This window comes from Aptenodytes patagonicus, chromosome 4, assembly GCF_965638725.1.
Source record: "Aptenodytes patagonicus chromosome 4, bAptPat1.pri.cur, whole genome shotgun sequence".
Lineage (NCBI taxonomy): Eukaryota > Metazoa > Chordata > Aves > Sphenisciformes > Spheniscidae > Aptenodytes > Aptenodytes patagonicus.
The window spans coordinates 7,243,411-7,251,330 of record NC_134952.1 but is presented as its reverse complement, the minus strand read 5'-3'; the positions used below and the strand labels follow the sequence as shown (position 1 = coordinate 7,251,330).

The following is a 7,920-nucleotide window of genomic DNA, read 5'->3' as shown; positions in this document are numbered from 1 at the left end:
AAATTAGTTAAGGTGTGAATCAGACATTAGCAGATATGTTGAAGTTCACCCAAACACGTGTCAAACAATTCAGCTCAAGTAATGTACAAGATCTGCCTGCTGTCTGATGCGAGTGCATGAAGCCTTAGAGATGCTGTGCTAACCCTCAAGCACTTAAAGGGCTTTCAATGCACCTTACCATTTATCCTATTGGTTTTGTACCTGTAATTAAACTGTGGATAGAAAACAGGTGATGAAAGGCACAATTTAGTTATTAATCTACAGTTAATTTTCATGTTACAATGCTTTTTGGTATCTCCAAAAATGAGCCTTCAAATGTCTCTCTAAAATGTTGGCATGGAGAACTGCAAAAAGAATAGTGGTGCCTGGGTTTTATCTGTTACATCAAGCAAAATGAATTAGGCTAAATCAGACCTGAAGAAATTTAGTCCAAATGATTAAACCTTTACTCCCTTTGCTGACCAGTTGCTCATATGAGAAATCAATCCCTCTGAATCCAGTGGGACTGCTTGTAAGGGTAACCAGTTATCAATATGACTGAGAGGTTGTCTTAATTAACCTGACTTTGGAGAGTTTCTACTTTCTTTGGAAATACGGACCTTTATGTATGTTGCGGTCACTTTTCTCAGTGAATTAAGAAACTCTGTGTATCTTCTGCTAACTCCCTTTTTATTTAAGTGAAGAGAGTTGAAAAGATATATTATACACCAAAAGTCATATAGGATGGTAGAATACAATTTTATTCAAGAACAAAACCCTGTGCTCAGGTCACTTTACTCAAAAGGAGCTGAATGAACTATAAATTGTTGGTTTTTAATCATTAAATATCCTGCTTACCTCCTTCCACATTCAATTATTCAAGACTTCTGTGTGAAGGATTGCATAAAAGACAGCTATATGAATGTTCTTTTCATTGTGCCACAGACTTTAAACAGGAAAACGATTGCCTCTAAACTATTTGTTCCCTTTTGGCTTTTCGAGTCATCAACTTGAACTTTCTCTGGTTTTGCATGAGTTTGAAATAGTATGGTACAATTATCTGTTGTTTGCAGGGGCTTTTGTAAACTAAATCACTGGACCTCTTAAAAAAAATTACAAAAAGCTTGCTGCAACCTGTAGTCATAGAAGAATTCGTATTATAACAGAGTAGGATTAATAATGCATGTAATTATAATATACAATTTTCTTTAGGCTTTTCTAATTATAAAAAAATTACAGATAACATCAACAGTGTGATTCTGAAATGCCTCTCATTTATTATGTAGCTCTCTTAATCAATGCTCTGCCACTGGAAATCAAGTCAGAATGTTATTATGGTCTCTCCTTCTGGATTTAATTACAGCAGTAACTCATGGCTCAAAGTCTGAGCAAACACACCGTGCAGTTTATAGCTTTGAAGAACAGCTATTAATCCTGCCATCTACCTCCCAGTGCAAGCCAATGAAAGCATTTAAAAAAATCTTTATGCCTGAAGATAAACACACGCTTACACGCAGGTTTAAGGTGGGGGTGCAGAGAGCCCAGCTGCCGTGTCTATGCGCATGCGCAGTAGAACATCTGCTCCTGGGAGGTGATCTCAAGGTGTACAATCTCTGAACCTTTTGCCACCCAGACTGAGGTATTGTCTTGCACCCTTAACATTTGTGAGAATGATTTCAGGATGTCGGCTCTGGTCCATTGGTAGCTTGGAGTCAGGATAGGGCTTTTGCCATATAAATAGGCTTGCCGAAGATATGCATCTGTGCCTCTCATATGATTTTGGAATCAGTTTCCTTCATGAATCTCTAACCTGACAATTAGCTGCAAATGGGAATGATGCACTCTTCCAAGAACTTGAATTAGTATCAGGAACTGCTTTTAGTTTTGGCAGCAGCCAGGGAGGATGTCTCTTCCTCCAAAGCAGAAACATGCTCAGCCACATGCTAGCAACTGGGAGGACAGAGCTGCCAGAGAGGTCTGGGGAAGGGTGAGGTAGAGCATGCAGACGAGTGAAAATGAACGTGAATGCTTGTTTTTTGAAGCTAACTCTTTTTAAGAAACTCTTGTCATCCAAAGAAAGGACAGTTAAAATACCCTAGGCTAATATCTACCAGTGCCTATGTCTAGCAAAAAAGAATCTAAACCATGATTAAAGAAGATTCGCTTCTCCTCTCAAGCCACCACCTTACGAACCAGCTTTCTATATGCTCAATATTTTGAGAAAGAGTAAATTGAAACATAACCAGCCTGGTTATTTTATTGTGTGGTTTATTTGAACTCACCAGGGGTGCAAGGGCCCCAAAGTCCTCTGCTAGCTTTCCCGGCGGACTGGAAGGACTGACCAAGCCATTTGATATGTGTCATTTGGGAAGCTGTGGGAAGGAACCAAGGAAACATTTGCACTTGACTGATGTAGCTTACATCCATGCTGCAGTGTGCTCTGCAAGGTTATCAGAACCGGTCAGAATTTTTTTTTTTACCCAAATATTATTTCATCAGGACCTGCCAATTGTTTGAAATGGAAAGTACTGGCAGGAAAGTTTAAGCTTCAGCAGATTGGTCTGTTTGAAAGACAGTGACATTTCAAAATTAATATTCTGAAATTGCCACATGCCTTCTGGAAACAAAAAGAAATAAAAGATTGGTATTTCACTGCAACTTCTCAGAAACATAGACATGAAGTACCGTGACTGACCAGTCTGAGTTTTGTGTGTTTTCGGTTTGCTAGCCCTTTCCACATTGCAACATTTTGACCTTTGTGGGACAAGTTTGTTTGGCTTTGTTTTTTTTTTAATTTCCGAGAGTTGTCTGAGACAGCAATTTTTTCCCAACCCTGGTTTCCAGCTTATGTTCCAGCAGAACCTGGGATCCTTCTCACCCCAGTAAGCCAGACAGGAGGGGCCGAAGGCACAGCAGGACTCGGTACAAGATGTCTTGTGTCAAACAGGAGAGGATAAGAGTAGAAAAAGCACTTGGGTAGGATCTCAGGCTAAGCCTGCAGTAAAAACATCCCTTTACTCTCATCTCGTCTAACATTAGCCTTCCAAAAGCAAGATCTCTTGTCAAGCATCTAAAAAGTTGATGCAAGTTTCCACTGCACTGCCCAGGGAGAGCTGACTGCCCACTCACAGCAGTGGGCTCTGCGCTGCCCTTTTTAAGATATCTGCCTCTTTTGGCTACAGGAGGGGCTCTAGGAAGACTAAATATCAAAGGTGTTTAAAGGGCATGAAAAGAGGTGGTATGAGCACCTTTGTGCTCTTTCCTCTTGGCAGTCTATTAATCTAAGGGAAAAGCCTGAGAAAATAAGACTAATTAATCCCAACAACTGTGGACAGTGTAATTTAAATTTTTTCTAAGATTGATGTTGCTTAGGCTGAAACCTGCCTCAAAAACCCCTCAGCTGCCATCCCCAAACACAAGAGTATTCCGTGTTTTATACAACAAAATATACAGCCAACTGTATTTTCTAAATTTGCTTTCAAACTCATCACAGGAAATAAGCCTTACAGGAAACAGCAGAAATCAATAACTGCCATATTCCCAGAAAAAGCTGTGGGAAGAGCCTCCTGTATTATGGATTGAATTCACTCTGCTGTCTAGCACGGGGGTTACGGGGGAAAGAGCAACCTCCTCTTCCAGCGTTCAGATCTACTGCTGTAGGGAGCTGTGTCCTTGATGGCAACGAGCAGTGGTGTCGGCTTGGAGCAGAAGAAACTGGGCTGAGGAGGAGAGGGCTTCTGGCTGTGACACTGATACATGAGGCTTTAATTTCAAGGGAGGAAGTGGAGCAAAAAGAATTGCAAAATCTGGTTCCATAATGGTCTGTGATTCTGCCTGCTGTGTTTGGTATCATATTTGTGGTCTCGGAGGAAACGTCAGCAGGTCCTCCTTGGTTTGAAGCAAGATGGGGAGGTGGGTGGAGTGCAGTGTTAAAGTGAGAACAGGGAAAAGTGGGGATCCTTGATGTATCAGCAGGGACATGAAGAGCCCTTTCCTCTCATCCTGATTGAGAAGAAACAGTAAAGCATTTCTTCACACACTTTTTTTTTTTTTTTTTTTTTAGGCTGTTCTGTGTTTGTCTGTGAATACTGAAAACTTTTTGACATTTGTTTTGCAATATGCACATGAAGACTTACACACACCCCAGGTTGCACGTCTCCAGGTTCCTAGCAGACCTCAGCCTTGAGTTGTTTTGTTCCAGGGTATCCCAAAACCGTCTGATGAGATGGCTCGCAGGCTGCGGGAGGTAATTTGCTCTGGGAACTGAGAGGAGAGCAATCTGTACAGCATCCTTAGAGCAAAGCAACACAAAGAGAAACTATTGCGGAGAGTAATTACTCTCTCATAATCCTCCAGGCTCGCCTTGCTGCAGCACTGTGCCGTGAGATCTGTACGAATTTGGAGGTTTCTGTAATTCCCTTTGCCATTCTCTGCTGTGGAGGGGAAGGTTGTTTTCACATGAAGGCAATCACTTTCCCTTTATTTACTGTGAAGGATGAGGACGGGGGACTCAGACTCCCAAAGCTTTTCACAGTTGGTTTTGTTGTCTAATTATTCTGCGGAAGAGCTTTTCCCGGCAGCGTGGGGCTGCGTCCTCTGCAGCAGAGCCTGGGGGACTCCTGCCCTTGCAGAAGGTCTCTCTAGAAGTGAGTGTTTCGTGGTGGGATAATACTGCAGCCCACATGCCTTTTTCACTTTGTTTGTTTATTTTTAATGGCATCACATGAATAAAGAAATGTGCCTTCCATATTGTCTTTTGAAGGCAGATAATTGTGTTGCTGTTGCGTTCACTATTGGCTTGTCATGCCCAAATGAATTTACGTATATCCATCTTTTCCTTCAAAAAGCAGCCCTGCTGAGTTTTCCCAGTTGTTCAGCCAGTCACAAAACACTGTTGTAAAGCAAGCGCTGCTTTATGTTGTCTAAATAGATGTGGCTCTTCTCTTGTTCCCGCTGTCAGTCTTATTGTTAAATTGCTTTGAATTTGCAGTGAATTGGAATTCTCCATTCCAGGGAGAAAGAAGTTATTACTTGTAATTAGGATTATTGGATAGTAGCACTATTCACTTTAGAGTTAACGAGTTATGATCAGAACATATCCTTTCATTAGTTTAAAATATTCCCATTGTTATTCTGACATAGTGGTTTTTTGGTTTTTTTTTTAAGTTTAAATAGCAATCCACATAAAACAGCAGAAACACACATGGCTTCACAGGCTACATTACATTAAAGTTATGGATGGCTAAATGTGAGCCTGTGTCACCACTCAGGCTGAGAAAGAGTCCCACCGTGATGGGTTGCACCAAGGTAAAAAATACACTGTAAGATCAATTATCACGCAGGATGTCTGAGACTGAGCTTCACAAGAGACTTCCACGGAGTTGACGCTGAGTGGGCAATCGTTGTGGCAAACTGCATTTCCACCTGTTTATCTCCATCTCCCTGAAATGAAAATGCTCTCCTTCAGAAACCTTTGTGGCACCATTCAAAGTTTTCTACTGCATGAGGTTGTGGAGGCACCGTGGCATATAGAAATGGTGCTGGAGAACGTTGTGTGCTACAGCCTGGAGAAACTCTTCTTTCCCCCACCTGCTTTTGCATTGCAGGGTTTCAGCAGGATGATTTCTGTGACCAAGCAGAGGGACAGGCACCACATTTCATCAACTGCATTTAATCGATGGTGAGATTACAGTAGGCATTGGGCTCACGTGGGTGAGGGAGAGAAGCTTATAAAGGTAGCATAGGAAGGCAGGATGTTGAAAAAAACTCTTCCAGTAATTTGGAGCGTAGATTTTCAAGTGGTGAGCTTCAAAGGCTAGAAACGATTCTTTGATCTTCCAAAGCCTGTAAATGAGAGCGGTGTCTGCAGGACGCAACACATGTCCAAACAATCGCAACACATCTAAATGGAGTTTTGAAGCAGCAAAACCCTTAAAAAAGAAAGGAAAAGGGACATAATTCAGACAGTCAGCCCAAACAACAGCATGGTTGTCTCAGACATTTTTAGTAGACATTGTACAATAACTTATTAATTAAAAAATAAACTATTTGAATTGACAGCTGAATTCCTGAAAAATAAGGGAGGTGATTTTTTTAAAAAAAAAAAAAAAAAAAGAGATGTGGACCTGGAATAAGAAAGATTTTAGTCTGTGCTTCTGAAAAGATCACAACCTCAAAAACAGAGGAACATTTTTAGGTGGGAGGAAGTAATGAAAAGCATTCTGAAATGTTTTTGTTGTGGTTCTCTGACCTTTTACCAAGCGCTCCAGGCCTGCATGAAATGTCAAGTTGTGGGGTGGATTTGTTTGCTCTTAGGTAAAGCATGCTCAGGGAACATCTTTATGATCACAACTGTGGGCAAACAACACTTGCAGTCGTTAGGTGGGCCCTGCCATGGCCAGCCAACCTTGGGACGGCTCTTCAGGCTAACATTTGACTTGATGTATAAATCTGGGCTCAGCTCTGCAGTGATGCTTAGCTACCTGGTTCCCAGTGGCATAGAGTTAAAAACTTAAATACCTCAGTAGTTTTGCACCTGAATTACTGAGAATGCTGGAAGGGGAGTATGTATGAGCAATATACTCATATTCTTTCCAGAGATGTTTTTGGCGCATCAAAACCAAATTGCTGAATTCATTTGTGTGTTTGCTTATCTTAGAGTGCAGTACACGACTGGAGGATATATCCTAGTCTGTGTGCCTTTCCTTCCTAATGTCTTACCATCAATTACAGCATTAGTTACCCATGTTTTCTATTTCTAAATACATCCGGAGTTTTGTTTTTAATTATTCGTTGAGACAGAGACTTATTTTTTACCAGAGTTTCTGAATGTGCTCCTAAAAATCTTGGAACCAACCTGTGACAGCCAGAGGAAAAACAGGACTGGACAACGGAGTCTGTGGTGTCAAGGCAGCCGTGTAAAGAAATGAGGTAAGATTCAGCATTTGCTTCTAATGTGCCGTCTCAGGGTAGCCTATTGGAATTTCGTAAGACAATTGCTTTTTATAAATGGGTTGTGACAAGCAATTACACACTGCTCCACACATCTTAAGAAAGGAAGAACAGAATAATTGAAAATAGGGCTGGGAGAGCTCTCGGGAGGTCACCCAGTCCTTCTACTCACCCAGGTGGGATTGGCTTCACACTAACTACTCCTGGCATATGTTTGCCTCACATGTTTTCAAAAACCTCCAGTGACAGAGGTCCCGCAACCTCCCTAGGAAATGCTTTCAGGGCTTATCGCTGCTTAATGTTAGAAACTTCTTTCCTACTGCCTTGCTCATGTCCCCCTCAAGGACAGTGTGACACCGTTGCTTCTTCCCAGGCTCCCAGGGAGCACAGGGGATGGTCATTTCCTTTCTTCTACAGCTACAAGTCCATCTGTTTGGAGACTGCTATCATGATTCCTCTTAGTTTTCTCCTTTCTAGACTAAACAAATCCCATCCTTTTAATCTTCCCTCATAATTTATGGGGTTTAAACCTTCTCTCATTTTTGTTGTTTTCGTCTGGACTCAGACTAATTGATCTGTGTCCTTCCTGAAAGCATGGGCCCAAACCTACGTTTCAGTGGCTGCATTTTCTCATCCCGATGCTTGTTTTGCAAGGGGTGTGCTGCTCATTCCAGCAAGGATTTTCAGGAGCCTTTGTTAAAACAGTCTTTGCTAAATTCCCAGTCTTGGGTCTGATCTGGTGTTTGGATAAGCAGTACAGACTAGAGGAGTTTCAACATCTTTGCTGAACTCTGGTGCCCTAAGGAGTGCTAAATTTTAAATGGAAAGAGGAGGTGAAAGGAAGATGGTAAATATACATAGTGGCACCATTCTCAAAGATGTCTAATTCTTAGAAATGCCTTTTTCTGACCTATGTTGGTCTCCAGCTGTCTATCTCAGCTGAAATTTCTCAAGCAGCACATCTACAGAAGTGACTTCCCAGTGTGAGCC

The 7,920-nt window shown here is 41.6% G+C and overlaps 1 long non-coding RNA gene across 3 annotated transcripts in view; it reads left to right on the top strand.

The window, feature by feature from the left end:
- Positions 1-5,600: 5,600 nt before the first annotated feature.
- Positions 5,601-7,920, top strand: part of LOC143160009 (uncharacterized) — a 42,817-nt gene continuing 40,497 nt past the window's right edge. The window contains exons 1-2 of one of the 3 annotated variants that reach the window (XR_012995292.1): positions 5,601-5,659; positions 6,799-6,909. This is a non-coding gene — a long non-coding RNA (uncharacterized LOC143160009). Of the gene's footprint in view, positions 5,660-6,463; positions 6,910-7,920 lie in introns of those variants that run through there. The other 2 variants (XR_012995293.1, XR_012995291.1) reach the window with 2 other exon arrangements.